Below are 16,053 nucleotides of genomic sequence, written 5' to 3' on the forward strand. Positions count from 1 at the left end.
TAAGTTGATCCCCTCTTCCTTGTTTGAAATAGAAAATAATTGATTGAATTATGTAGTGCAAAAGTGACAAATAACTTATTATAACTTGAGATCAGAATATGGGATTAAGCTCTGCACCTCAATCTGACAGTAAAATGTTGTGATGAAGTCGCCTTACGAATTTGAGGAAAATTTGCATAGACCGTGGCAGGAATGTACATGGTCCTCCGACAAATCCGTGAAACGAAAAGGGTTTTTCCACCTTTGCAAATGAAGCCCAAATCCGAAAGCATAGTTGGGCACCTAAAACCTACACACAGAAAAGAGAGGAAAATTGGTTGGGATTGGGGGTTTGCCTTTAGGTCAAACCCTAGTTTTAGAATTAACCAATTAATGAAAGAAAGTACTTGCAAGTAGATGTAAATGAAAGACTGAATTGTGAATCACCTGAAGCGAGGTTGTAGTAGCAATGTTGATAGAAATGTTTGTGTGGAATTGTATGTTGAAATCAATCTCATCTCGAATGGTTGAATCCTTGACTTGAATGCACACCTCGCCTTGAAGGGAGACTTGAGAATGCTCATGAATGATTGATCATTTGTACATACTCCAATCTTATCCAACTTCCACCTATTAAATTTCAACCAATGAGAAAGCAAATTCCCCCTTAAATACATGTTGGGTGGATTTGAATTTCATCATGGGCCAACATCAGGGGAGTTTCCCGCCGGAGGCCCAACCCACAATGCATGCTCTAGGAAGGGTCCTTCCCCAAAATAGGGTAGGGACAGGGGCACCACGCCCCTGTCCAAGAGGGGACAGTGGCGCCATGCTCCCATCCTACCCCTTTCTCCAGGGTAGAATGTGGCCAGGGTGATGCAGAGGCCAAGGAAGAAGCTAATTTTGCAAGGCGAGCAATCTCTGATCTCTAATCAGGCTATAGGATTCAATTGCGCATGCATGAGGACCCTATTACAATTGAAAATGGCTAGCGTCACAATTTTATGACACTACAGATAGATGTGAGGAATTATAGGTGTTTCCACCTTACCTAGGAGCCAATCTACAGTTAATCCTCCATAGATAAAAGAGATTCAACACATGAGATTGTATTGAGTTAATACTTGTGAGTAAAAATGTACAAGCTACCTTGCTAAAATAGGCAAGAGATGGGTGGAAGAGTGGACAAGGTTTAGACATGTGTCTCAACCTAGAGAAGTTAAAGTCCTAATATGACTCTATAATTATCCATCTACCTAATAAATATCTTTACCTAAGTAAACTTAAGTAAATCACAAATAGTGAAAACTATTTACTCCAACACCCCCCTCAAGTGAAACTTAGGGAGTAAAGCATGCAATACGATATGTCTTATGGGTCTCAGCAACAAAGCCATGTTAGGTACCCATTTATAACTACAATGCAAATCATTCTCTCACAAACATAGAAAAATAGAAAAATCTTGTAGGAGAAAACTCCTTTACAAAAAGAGAACATTGAAGGACTAAGAAGCCTCCAAGATTAATGACTTGAAAGCACGAACAAGTTGTAGATAACTATCAAAGACTAATACGATGCTATAACTAAATAGTGTCCTCTAAAAAAGGTGATGATCATGATCATGAAGACAACAATCCACATGAGTGTCTCAAATGACACTTCTCAAACAATGATCAGATGGCAATAATGGAATAACATTTTTTGATTGAAAATACATATGACACATGAATCTGCATGAGTGATCTTAACATCACTATACTACCAATGAAGTTGTCTGAGTGATTCTATCATCGCTACTCAACCAATGAAGTTGAAAATATAGGTGAAGTAGTATAAGGAACTATGATCAAGGAGGTTGCCTCCATAAAATGGAAATGCAAGAGTGTGTCAACTCACTTCAAGCAAAACCAAGGAAACATTAGCACAAATAGTACCATAACCCCCCCATAATGCTAACTAGGGAGAAGCATGACAATTCATTTAAATGTGTGTCACCAAGAAATGCATGATGGAGGTGATCCAAGGTTGGAAGTGACCAGGATAGTACCTACAACTAAACAAAGTGTATGCAACAAACTACACACAAATGAGACACAAATCCCACTGATTCATCCGTTGTCATAGAGTTACACTCACTTTAACAAAGTTATGATTAGAAAACAACAAAGGTTCTACACAACCCCCCATGGCACTTTATAATATAGTGAGTACAATAATATGGCACAATTTGTGCAAAAATCCCCCAGAATACATGATGTGACATCTCAATGCAATGCATCTACAAGAATGTGCTTACAAAAGATGCTCAACTTGCTCCAAAATGACAAAAAAGATTAAATTCCTACACTAATAAATAGTGCATGGAAACACCTTTTCGATGATACTTATAAAAATAGGAATGATATCATATGGTCAAAGATGGTTGCGTGGAGATTTGCTTTTTGTTTTTTTTAATAAAATAGTAGTTTAGAAACCGAGCTACGATAAACATAGTTTGAGATTTTTGTTTTTTAGTTTTAATTCTTAATAACACTTTTGTATACACAGTAAGGAAGCTACTTTTTAGTTTTTTAGGCTTTGTTTTAATGCTTTAATCTGATCGGTGATGATCAACTCTCTCTATAAATCAAGTCTATGTGATTACAATTATTATTAATAAGTTTTCAATATATTTTTGTAGTGTTCTTTTTTCAGCTCAGTTTTTTCTCTATGTTGTAAATGTATATTATTTCATTTAGTATCAAAGCAGGTTGCAATTTTTTTTGATTGTGCAGGTAGAAAGGTCAGAGCAGTAGTTATCTCTAGATGGATAATGGAAAAGATTTAGCAGTCCAGCTTCCATTTTTTACCTGAGCATCAAAATGAAGACCGTACTTTTATCCCAAGATCTCTAGGAACTAGTGGAAGGTGGATACACAGAATCCGTTGATCAGAATACATTAAATACATGGACACCACAATAGAAAAATCATCTCAAAGAAGATAGAAAGAAGGATAACAAAGCTCTTCTCACCATTCAATCTGCCTTGGATGTTTCAATCTTTCTAAGAATTGCCAGTATGACAAAATCAAAGGATGCATGGGAGGCTTTACAAATTGCATACCAAGGTACAGATAAAATCAAACTGGTAAGACTTCAAACTTTTCAAAGAGAATTTGAAAATTTGAGGATGAAGGAATTTGAGGCTATTCATGAATTTATTACTTGGACTCAAGGTATTATGAATCAGTTTAGTACTCAAGGAGAAACTATATCAGACTAGAAAATTGTGGAAAAAATTTTGAGGTCTCTTCCTCCTAAATTTGATCCAGTAGGTCTCTATTGAAGAAAGTAAAGATCTAACTATTTTCAAAGTTGCATAATTAATTGGTTCTTTGCAGTCTCATGAAGAGCGCATGCAACATTCTACAGAAAATTTTTATGCAAGCTATCTAGTCTTCTATGAATATTGAGGAAAAGTCCAAATCTCCTCCCTCTCACACTTCTAAATTTCAAGGTGAATCTTTTGGTAATAACAAAGGAAGAGGTAGAGAAAGAGTAAGAGGAAATAATAGAGGAAGAGAACAAAGTTTTATTGATCGAAGGAGTATCTAGTGCAAATATTGTGAAAGATATGAGAACTATGAATTTGAGTGCAGGAGGAAGAAATATGATTTGAATAAGTCAAGAGCTAGTTATGCAAAAGAGTCTTCTACTGCAAAGAATTATACATTCTTTGCATGCAATTTGGCAAAAGAACACCAAGAGGATGTTTGGTTCTTGGACAGTGGTTTCTCAAATCACATGACAGGTAAATCTAATTTTTTTTATCAAATTAGATGATTCAATGAGAAGTACAACTAAATTTGGAGATGATAAGGAGGTTGATGTAGTGGACAAAGGTGCCCTTGCAATCAAGACTAAGCAACGAGATACTACACATATACATAATACTTTCTTTGTGCCATAGTTACAACATAATCTTTTGATTATAGCACAACTTCTAAAATAGAACTATAAAGTATTTGAAGATAGCTTCTGCAAAATATTTGATAAATCTAATAATCATCATCTTGTAGCAAAGACTTATATGACTGAAAATAGATTGTTTCCTCTCAAATTAGTTCTTAGTAAGTTGTATGCACTAAAATCAACTATAGATGATTCATGGTTATGGAATTAACGATATGGTCATCTGAGTTTTCAAGGGCTAAATTTGTTGAATAAGAAGAATATCATGATGGGTCTTCCTCCAATCAAGAAAAAAGAAGAAGTTTGTGCAAGGTGTGCATTTGGCAAGCATCATCGAGATAGTTTTCCGGTGGGCAAATCTTGGAGAGCCAAATCTCCTCTAGAGCTTGTGCATTATGACATCTATGGTGACATGCAAGAGAAATCATTGTTTAAGAACCTTTATTTTTTTACATTCATTGATGATTACTCTCACCACACATTGGTTTATTTTTTGAAGTAGAAATCTGGAGCCTTTGCATGCTTCAAGAATTTTAAAGCAATGGATAAAAAAAAATTGGGTATCCTATCAAGATACTCAAAACAGATAGAGGGGAAGAGTTTACTTCTAATGAGTTTGCTGGTTTTTGTTTTAAGAATGACATATAGATACAACTTACTACCGCATATACATCTCACCGGATTGGTATTGCTGAAAGAAAGAGTCGTACCATTATGGAAATGGCACAAATCATGTTTCAGACAAAACATCCTCCAAATAGTTTTGGGGAGAATTAGTTTCCAATACAGTATATATTCTCAACCATAGTCCCACAAAAGCAGTTCAAAAATTGACTCAAAAGGAAGCCTGGAGTGGTCACAAGCCTTTAATGGATCATCTTCAAGTCTTTTGATGCTTGACATATGTGCATATTCCAGTTCAAAAGATGAAGAAGTTGGATGCCAAACCCCAGCTTTGTATCTTTGTGGGCTACTTTACAACAACTAAAGATTACAGATTCTATCATCTTGAGACAAAGAAATAGATTGTTAGCCAGGATGTGATTTTTGATGAAGGGGAGTATGGCAGTGGAAAGATGATGTGCAAAAAAGTCCATCAATAATCATAAACATGGAAGATAATAGTGTTCCTCCTCCTCTCCCCACAAGCACAAGTGGAATTTCAAGCTCCAGTTCCAATCCTCCAAGCTCACCTAGTTCTATAAGTAGCACAAATTCAAGTGAAGATTCACCTCCACCATCACCTCCAAGAAAGGTACGAAGTTTGGTTGATATTTATCAGAGGAGTGCTAATATAAATCTAGTTGTTATGTTTTCTTTTCTTAGTACAATTAAAGTTGAACCCTTTGTGTATGAAGAAGCAATGAAATAATCCATATGGGTTAATGCTATGAATGATGAGAAGAATTTCATTCATAAGAATAATTCTTGGGAATTAGTTCCACTTCCCAAAGGTAAGCAGGTGATTGGTGTGAAATGGATTTACAAAGTCAAATATCATGCAGATGGTTTAGTGGAATGCCATAAGGCAAGACTAGTTGTCAAGGGGTTTGCACAAACTTCTAGCGCTGATTATGCAAAACATTTTTCTCCTGTGGCTCGACTTGATACAGTCAAGATTATATTGGCTATTGCAGCACAATATAAGTGGCCAATATTTTAGATGGATGTGAAATCAACATTCCTTAATGGTTACATAGATATGAGGAAGTTTATGTGGAACAACCTATTGGTTATGAAGTTCTAGAAAAAAGAACACTTAGTCTACAAGTTAAAGAAAGCCCTTTATGGGTTGAATCAAGATCCTCATGCCTGGTATGCTAAAATTGACAGTTATTTCATTCAAAGAAAGGATTCAATAAAAGCCACTCAGGGCCTACCTTGTATGTCCAACGTATTGGTAATGATATTCTCATAATATACATTTATGTTGATGATCTTATTTATACAGGTAATAGAAAAGCTCTCATGGAGAAGTTTCAAGCAAAGATGAAACAAGAATTTGAAATGTTAGATCTGGGAGTCATGCACTATTTTCTTGGTATGGAAGTACAACAAACATCAGCAGGTATATTTATTTCCCAAACCAAGAATATAGCTGATTTAATTAAGTTTGAAATGGTGGCATGCAAAGTATTTGCAACCCCCATAGCACTTGGTGAAAAATTAACCAAGGAAGATGCCAGTCTCAAAGTTGATGCTACTTGGTATAGGAGTTTGGTTGGTAGCCTCATGTACCTGACAACCACTAGGCTTGGTATTATGTATGTTGTGAGCCTCGTCTCTCGGTTCATGCAAGATCTACATGAGTCACATTGGTGGGATGCTAAAAGAATCTTGAAGTATGTGAGTGGTACGCAAAATTTTGGCATTTAGTATTCTCCCAGTGATAAGTTTGAGCTAGTTGGCTATAAAGATTCTAATTGGGTTGGTTCAATGGATGATAGGAAATCTATATCTGGTTATGTTTTTTCATTTGGCTCTGGATTTGTATTTTGGAGTAGTAAGAAATAGGCAACAGTGGCTCTTTCTTCAGCAGAAGCAAAATACATGGTAGCATTATCAGCAAGTTTTCAAGCAGTATGGATTAGAAGGGTATTGACAGATTTATATTTGGTTCCAAAACATCTAACCATCATCTATTGTTATAACAAAAACACTATTTCCATGACAAAGAATCTTGTTTTTCATTCCACAACGAAGCACATAGAGATCCGCCATCATTGCATTCATGACTTGGTTCAAGATGGACAAGTGGAGTTGCAGTTTTGTCATTCATTTGAACAAGTTGCTGGTATCTTCACCAAAGCTCTTCCAATATCGACTTTTGTTACTTTCATAACTTAGTTGGGACTCACCTTCATTGATCATTCAAAGGGAGAATGAAGATAAGAATAATCCGATATGGTCAAAGATGGCTGCGTGGAGATTTGTTTTTTTGTTTTTTTTAATATAACAATAGTTTAGAAACTGCTACGATAAACATAGTTTGAGATTTTTGTTTTTTAGTTTTAATTCTTGATAACACTGTTGTATACACAGTAAGGCTGTTGCTTTTTAGTGTTTTAGGCTTTGTTTTAATGCTTTAATCTGATCGGTGATGATCATCTCTCTCTACAAATCAAGGCTATGTGATTACAATTATTATTAATAAATTTTCAATATATTTTTGCAGTGTTCTTCTTTTCAACTCTATTTTTTCTCTATGTTGTAAATTTATATACTTTCAACTTTGTTTACCAAAAATGGACTCCAAATGTCCAAGTTATGGTGATTTGAAGAAAAAATGTTGGCTAGGACCTAAAGGTGAAAAAATGGCCCACCCCTCTTAAACATCTGAGGGTGAGAGTTTGGTCACCATGTGACCATAAGCTCAACATGTTAGGAAAAAATGTCCCCCAAATGGAAGGGACACCAAGCAGTGGTGGCTTGAAGTGCCACTTTCCCATGCATAACCATGATCCATAGCCAAAGCACACAATGGATTGAGGTTGCAAACCATAAAGGGTCTCCACGCATGAGAGGAATAGTCTACGACCACAGGAGCCAAAGAAAACACGATGCAATTAGTGCGTCAAAGTTTAAATGGCCTGTAAAGTGCCTGAGTGAATTTGCGAGCATTATCCAAAATAACATAGTCACCATTAGTAACCCACACGTCATGTGGCAGAAGTCCACTAGCCATTATGAGTCTACACATTTCACGAGTAATGTGGACGTTCCAACATTGACAAGAACTTAAGAGTCTCATTCTAACAATGTCGGATTTACATCTCGAATGCCCTATCACAACATGTGCTACAAGCCCATGGAGTAACTATTTGAAGTGAATTGACTTGAAGAGGGGGGGGTGAATTAGAGTCTAAGAACTTAACTCATACAAGAAGTTTTGACAGAGAAACTTGTTGAGTATAAATCAAACAGAACAAAATAGTTTCTCTTAAGTATACATACCAATATGATCAAACTAATGAACTGAAAAGAATGCCTTTAAATCAACAAAGTTGAAATTTCAAAAATGAAGTAAGTAACATTTAATCTTATAAATGACACAGTAGCATGGAACTTGCAGACATAAAAATACAATTGTATGAATTAGTAGAGTGGAAAACAAATGAAATAATCCAACATATCAAAGCATAAAACTAATGGAAAACTTTTGACACATGACACAAAGATTTCATAGTGGAAAACCCTCTTGAGGTAGAAAAACCACTCGTAAAGATCCTTTTTATTATAACAATGAGCACCAACTCTGTACAATGTCTTCAAGGAGCACCAACCCCTGTTTCAATCAATATCATGAATCTGAAACCCAAATACCTTTATAATTGCAGTGTTTTTGCAACCATAAAGTTATCTGAGTAGGGCAGATTTTTACAAAAGCAGTTTATATTTTGTTACTCTAATAACATCATAATTGTAGAAATATACTTGTGCAATTGTGAGATTATAAGAGTACAACTGAAACAATTTTCTTTTACAAATATACTGCTATAAAGTGCAGAGAAATCACATACTCTGTATACTCTATTATTTGTATGAAATACAATAATCTTTTCTGCCCTTGATTTCCAAAATCAAATTCACACTGAACTACTGAATACAGAGTTTTCACAATATGCAATGAAAAACCCTTTCAATCTTTTTCACTGATCACACAAGTAATGCATAGTTTTCCCTACCTTTTTATTTTTCTCTTCACACTCACATTTCAAATGTCACAGCCATGATATGTATAAATGCCCACAGATGTAGAATCAGTTCAAAAACTGAAATGAACTGTTTTTAAATCAAATCTATTCCAAAAACAACCTTCCAAATATACCCTCGAAAATAGGGTAACTGTATTAGTTAGGGTTTCTAAACAAAAACAAGATATTTGTATAACATTTAAAAAATAGTTATAAATCTGCTCCAAAAAACTGAAATCCGTATGAACAAAGAATCTCTTATTTATAGTATATAAAACACTTGTAAAACCTTTGTTATCTCAAAAACAAAAAAAGTTACATGACTGTAAAATAAAAGAACCATCAAACTCTTTATTCTTGCTCATCTCTTTTTACAAGAACACAAAAGGGAAAAACATTTTTCAATTTTTTACTGCTCTGTAAAAATCTAAAATAAAAAATCAGCTTGCCTTTTAATTTCCAGATATAGAAAGAACAACACGATGTTACCTCTGTCACTGCAAAACAAAGTCACCTGAAAAACATTGTTGAAAAACTTTATACAACCCCCACAAGAATGGCCAAAGAGACCACCATTTGAACTGTCTTCTTTTGTAGTTAAACATAGCTAAAACCCATCATGCAAAAACAAGTAGAACAATCATTGTTACAGCCTCCAAATTACCCATGCCGGCACCTTCTAGGGTTTGTTCAACAAAGTAAAACGCACCTTCTAGGGTTTGTGCAACAAAGTAAAACACTGTTGTTTATTCTTTTGCTTTAACATTTGAAATCCGCAATAGAGTCTTGTGCAAGAATGCCAAGTAAGTTGATGCCTAGTCATTACAGGGCTGTACACATCATAAATTTCACTGAACATTATGAAGATGAGGCACAATAGCAATATTAATGGAATATGCCAATGGTTTATCAACATGCCTTTCATGATGTCACCCCTTTTCTTTTTTTGTCTTTTTTTTTTTTGTGTCGTCAAGGGCAATCAAGGTTCAACAGTAACAATATATGCATCCTCAAAGCATATATCCACTGGCCAACATTAGCCAACTCAACATCAAGCGCTTCCTTACACGGGTTGTGTGAGTGTAGACAGGCGCTCACAATGGAGAGAGGGGCAGAAAGCTTTACGCAGACATATGAAACTTTGATGAGGGCTGACAAAGAAGCGACCATATGCAAAGAGCTTTATGCACCTTGTGAAGAAGATAAACGATGGATGGAAGTAGATGATAGCGGACCAACTAAGAAAATAAATTTGTGCAGCCCAGTCAAAACTGAATGTGCCCGGTCGTAAGAGAGCTTTCTCACACGGTCCCACCAAGAAGCGTTGTTGAATAGGAAGGACGTTGTCGGACAAGGTCTCCGAACCATGGATAGTATTTGGCTGTATTAAAGGAGTGGGCCTCGGATCTGCCAAAGGCGATATTATGTAGGTCAAAATAGTTGGTAATCACCGCAACACATGCAAAACACCGTCGCAGAACGTCAACATTCGTAGGCACCAACAAGGAATGGGCCCGACTAATAAAACCTGCTGGCAGATCTAGGAAGGAAGCCCGAACCGACACTCTCCGAGCCATCACTCCATATCAATGAGGTTCGCCAATCACCAAAACACGGACTTGCTGACCCCCAAACGAGCTGGCAAACAAAATTACAAGGCAGAGATCCAACGCAGACTCCAAAAATGTCGTGCCAAGAAAGATTATTGTAGCCGCTCACAAGTCACTCTAATACCATGTAGAGTCAATCTACAGGACATCCTTGACAGCTAAAATAGATTCAATAGATGAGATTGTATTGAATCAAGAGGTAAGTACAAATGTACAAGTTGTCTTGCTTAAATAGGCAAAAGCAAGGTGGAAGAGTGCACAAGGTTTAGACATGTGTCTCAACTTCGAGAAGTTAGAGTCTTAATATGACTTTACAATTATCCATCTCCCTGATCAATGTTTTTTATTAGGGTAAAACAGGTTTTGAAGGAGCCCCGAAACCCTTTACAAACAAAGAGCTGCCATCGAAAAATAGGCAGGACTACCTGGCAGCAAAGCACGAGTTTTAGAAAGGACCTAAAACCTTTTGGACTTACGGGCATCCAAATCCCAGAATAAAGGCTGCAAAAGAAATAAGGAAGAAAACACAACAGCTACAACACACCAAGCACCAGCCAAACATCAGGTATAAAACAATACAAACCAAGTTGGTCGAAACAAACGGACAAAATCAACAAACCAAAACCTCAGAAGGAATAGATCGAGGGTTTGTCAAGCACCCTCATCCAACAAGAAGGGTTTTTCCAAGCTCCCATAACCTATACCAACTTCTCCAGGCCACAACAAACCAAGCCTGAACCTAACCAAAAACAAGAACTAACCAAACTGGGTCCTCAAAAACTTTCAGCATCCACTCTAGCCCTGGAAAGAATAAGAGACAAGGTTTTTACAGGATCCCTCAACTTTAAGAGTGGGTTTTACAAGGCTCCCACAACCTGAATTAGTAGGGTTTTCTCAAGCTCTCTCAACTGTGATAGTGGGTTTTGCAAGGCTCCCACAACCTAAAGAAGAGTTTTTCTAGGATCTCTAAACCTTGAGCATGGGTTTTACAAGGCTCCCACAAACATATAAAGCCCAACCTTCAACAAAAATATCCTAAAAGTACAATCTGGATAGCAGGGTTTTGAAAAGGCACCTGAAACCTTTCACATAAGAAACCAAGAGGGTTTTTATAGGCTCCCCTAGCCCATAGAGAAAATTGGAAAACTGAGAAAAGAGAAGGAACCAGACCCATCTGTGAAGAACCCCATGAGAGTAATGATAGACAACCTCAACTAGCAGCCGAAATGCCCCTTCAACCCTCCTCTCCACCTCAATAGGAGAGAGATCCCCCTCAATAGGAAAAGAAAGAAAATAGTCCATAAGCCCAAAAAATCCTCTTGCGGCTAGTAGAAGCTGAACAACTCCCTTACACCTAGTCTCCACCTCAATAGGAGAAAGAGCGACCTCAATAAGATAAGGAGGAGAGAAGACCATTAACGAAAACACACCTCTCACAGCCAAACACAAAAGAAGCCTCCCCACTTCTAAAGGAGAGCAAACCACCTCAGAAAGAGTACCAAAAAACTAGGGGTGAAGAACGGGATAAACACTCACTAAGGATGAGACAAGAAGAGATCTGAGGGTGTGCTCACCCCAAGGGCCAAGGAAATCCACAAAAACAACCCCACAAAAGTCCAAGCTAAACTCTGCTCCAAGCAGCCAAGAATAGGAGAAAGCAACCAACGCCAGCCACAAATAGTAGGGGAGAGCAAGGAGAGTGGGAAGGAGGGACAAAAGCCACCAACGCTTCCCACAACATCACCAAAAACCACGAGCATAGCATCACCCTCCCCATAACACCCAACCCAGACCGCATCCACGCCATCATCCAAGCGAGAGAGGGCATCTAACAAAGGAACAGTGCACAGAATAACGCCCATAAAATAATAATCCCATACCTTCAAGTGTTGCGCTAGAACAATGAAGACCAAACTACCAAGATCTACCGCAAAACCTAGAGGAGAACGAACCAAAGTCGTCAGCCTAGTAAGGAGAAGGGACATCTAGTCGAGCCCCAACAAAGCATAGTTTTCGGACACCAAAACACCTAACCGAGCCAACCCTGCAGTGAACCAAAACTCTATGTCTCCATCTTCTTCAGAATCAGCCTCCTCCTTCCCCGAGGAAACCCTAGAACCAGAACTCCTACCTCTCTCGCTTCCACTCATTTCAAAAGTTTTTAAGTGTTGCACTATCTCCCTAATGAATGTTGTTACCTAAGTAAACTTAAATAAACTGTAGCTAGTGAAAAATATTTACTCCAACAAGTACTAGGCTAAAGAGTGCAAAATTGAAAATAATTAACATATATAGACAAACACGGATCTAGAAATAAAATTAGATGTACAAAACTAGAAAGGGTATGAAGAGAAGAACCTATAACAAAAATATTAGTTCAAACTGACTAGGCACTATAGATAGTTTCTCTAGTCTTGATAGACATTGAGGTACAAAATAGGGGTCTGATTGATCTGAGCAGCTTCCAAACTTCCTTCTAATGAACTTTTAGGTCAAACCACTCATATTATGGCACTATATGCCATAGAACTAGTGGATAGGAGCACTGATTATCAATGTCCACCTTTTTCTACTAAACTTTGTCTCATTGGCCCTATCTCTATCTATATTGTCCTCCTCTATCCTCAGTTTGAACTTACAACTTGTTTATAAACTTGCAAATGCACATAAGAAGAGCAACATGGTGTTGGGGTTGTATAGGGGCTTGCCCAAGTCAAACACCAGGTTGAAGTTAATCCTAAGACAATGATGATAAAGAAAGAAATAGAAATATGAAATCAAATGCTTGAATAGAAATGCTCAGTTAAAATGATTATACCTTCAATTAATTCAATGCAATTCTTTTAGGATAAGTCCTCTGTATGTTGATAAAATAACATAACATATCATTATAGAATCCATCATGAAAACATAATTAAAATGCTTTGTTGTAGCTTGTTTCTCCTTAAACTCAAATCTACTCTTGCATTGGAATGATAACTCTTGAATCTTAAGAATGAGATGATGTCTTATATAGGGTTCTCAACATAAATTCACCTTTTGGTTAACTTAAAATAATCATTTTCTAGCATTGAGGATAAATCTGGAAATGTCATTGGCTGACAAATTATCTTCCCAAAAATTTATCCAAAAAGAATCAAATACAATAGCCCTATAGCATACTAAAAAAATAGGCCCAAATTTTAAGGGTTGCAAGCTAATAGTGTTGCAAGGCGTGCTCCCTTGGTTTCCTTGTGTTGTGCAATGCAATACTCGGGTTTGTGACATAGCTTAACCACCTCAGGTGGATTCATTAAATCTCACAGTTGTATTGGGCATTTACAGGTCTTGATGTGGCTACAATCATGCGTCTAACAAGTGATATCAAAGCCTAGGCCATATGTTCAAACTCCTTGCTTGCACTTGGGGGGATTATTGCAAGGTATGTGCCCTTGGTCTCCTTGTGTTGTGCAAAGCAGTACTCAATTTTGCGACATTGCTTAACCACCTCTGGTGGATTCATTAAATCTTATAGTTGTATCAGACATTAATAGGTCAACCTTTTGGTGCAATGGCAACCATGTTTCTAACAAATAGGGCTCTAATATTGGCTCTATAATTTATATGATAAATGACAATATTTGAGTCAAGGAAATGGTACTTTTAGCTTTAAAATGGTATAGAAGAGAGGGCACACTTAAAGTAAGAGCCCAAATATAAATGTGTTCAAGGATTAAAGTAAGATATGACTCATATTCTTGAATTAAGGATTAATTCAAGGCAAGAAAACATCCCAAAATAGTTTAGAGGAATGATAAAATTAAAATAAATGCTAGGGAGAGTGTGAAATTGGACTCATAATTAAATGAGTACAATTTACAACACTAGAATGTGAAAAAATCATATAACATCTCTAAATATAATAAAAGTGTGCCCACTCCTACATCTAACCATCCATTGAGAGGGACAACAATTTGGAATACCCCTTTTAAGGTTGGGCTCATTCTAAATCAATGTAACTATAATAATGGCTTAGACTTTCCATGATATAATTAAAATCATATATTTCTAAAACTTTTAAAGAGAGTTGATGTAAGGCTTTCATTTATTTTTTTATTAAAAATATAAGGGTAATAATTTTAAAACAAGTGTCACTAGTGGCGAGTACTTGTCTTCATAGTATTATAATAAAAATATTTGTTGTAGTTCTTAATTATTATATTTGAATTATTGTTATTTTAAAATTAGATTACTTTAATTTTATTTATGTAAAATTAATTATAACTCCCACTTCAATAAAATAGTATTAATTTATATAATATGATATAAATATTATAGTAAAATATATATTCTTCTAAAAAACATAATCTTAATTTAATTAAAAAATCTATATAATTATAATTATAATAATAAAATTAATCTTAAACTTAATTATTATTTTAAAATAATATAATTTTAATGATATATATGTAATATTAATTATAATAGATCTTAATAAAATAACTAGTAATAATTATAAAATTGTATATTATAAACATTAGAGCGAAAATATGCACCTTTGAATGACTAAATGAAAAATATTTAAATTTCTAATCAAAATTTATTAAACTATTTTGTATGTATTAAAATGATAATAAACAAAATCATGATTTTTTCAAAAAGTATTAACAAATAGAATGATTTCAATATATATATATATATATATATATATATATATATATATATATATATGAAAATACATACAATTGAGTTTATTTTTTTATTTAATTTAATTTTAAATATGTGAATCAAATCCTCATTAAATATAAAAGTCACTTTATTTACAATATTATAAATAATAAAAAAATGAAAGAAAAACTATTTAAAATTTAAACATTTCTTTTTTAAATATTAAAAAAAAACCTAAATAATCTCTTAAAAATTTGCACTTATAACACCAAAAATTTTAAATCAATCATAGATAAATAATTTCTACAAGTTTAAAAATATAAATCTTAATATTATAAAAAATCAAATCTATTTTAAAAACAAAAATAACAAGTGCTACTTAGTGGCGAGTACTTGTCATCGTAGTATTGTAATAAAAGTATTTGTCCTAATTTTTTATTATTATAATTTTAAATTGTAATAAAAATATTTGAATTTTTAATTATTATAATTTTGAATAACTGTTATTTTAAAATATATTAGAATAATTATATTTATGTAATATTAATTACAACTCTTATTTTAATAAAATAATATAAACTAGCAATTGCACTTTGGTGTGCAACAGGTATGTCAAAGGGGTGTGGAAGGTCAATTGGGAAAAAATTGGTCTATTTTTTGGATAAATTCATATAGGGCATGAGGTCAATTTGTGGCCATGATGTTGTTTGTACAACAAAGGGCTTAATTTAGAGGCGATAGCTTAAAATAAACTATGCATCCACTTACAAGGATTCAATCATAACTGAAATGAAACCTTTTAATTGAGAAGATAATCAAGTTTTATTAGCAACAGATTCATATTATCTTTGCAATAGGGTGAGCACAAGAGTGAGGTTGAGATAGGGCCTGAAAGTGGGATATATATAGGGGTAAGAGTGAGAGAGAGAGAGATTGGTAAAGAGATAGATATAGAGATAGAGAAGATGAAGATATAGTTGGAGTCGAAGACAGAGATGGAGAATGGGGAGAGGAAGATGGAGAGGAGAGAGATATGAGAGAGACAGGGAGAGAGGGGAGAGGAATATATAGATATGGAAGATTAAAATAAATAGTTGGAGAGAGATGAAGATATAGAAAGATAAAGATAGAGATAGGAAGTGATATATAGAGAGAGGGAGAGATATAGTGG

Source organism: Cryptomeria japonica, chromosome 3 (assembly GCF_030272615.1).
Source record: "Cryptomeria japonica chromosome 3, Sugi_1.0, whole genome shotgun sequence".
Taxonomy (NCBI): Eukaryota; Viridiplantae; Streptophyta; class Pinopsida; order Cupressales; family Cupressaceae; genus Cryptomeria; species Cryptomeria japonica.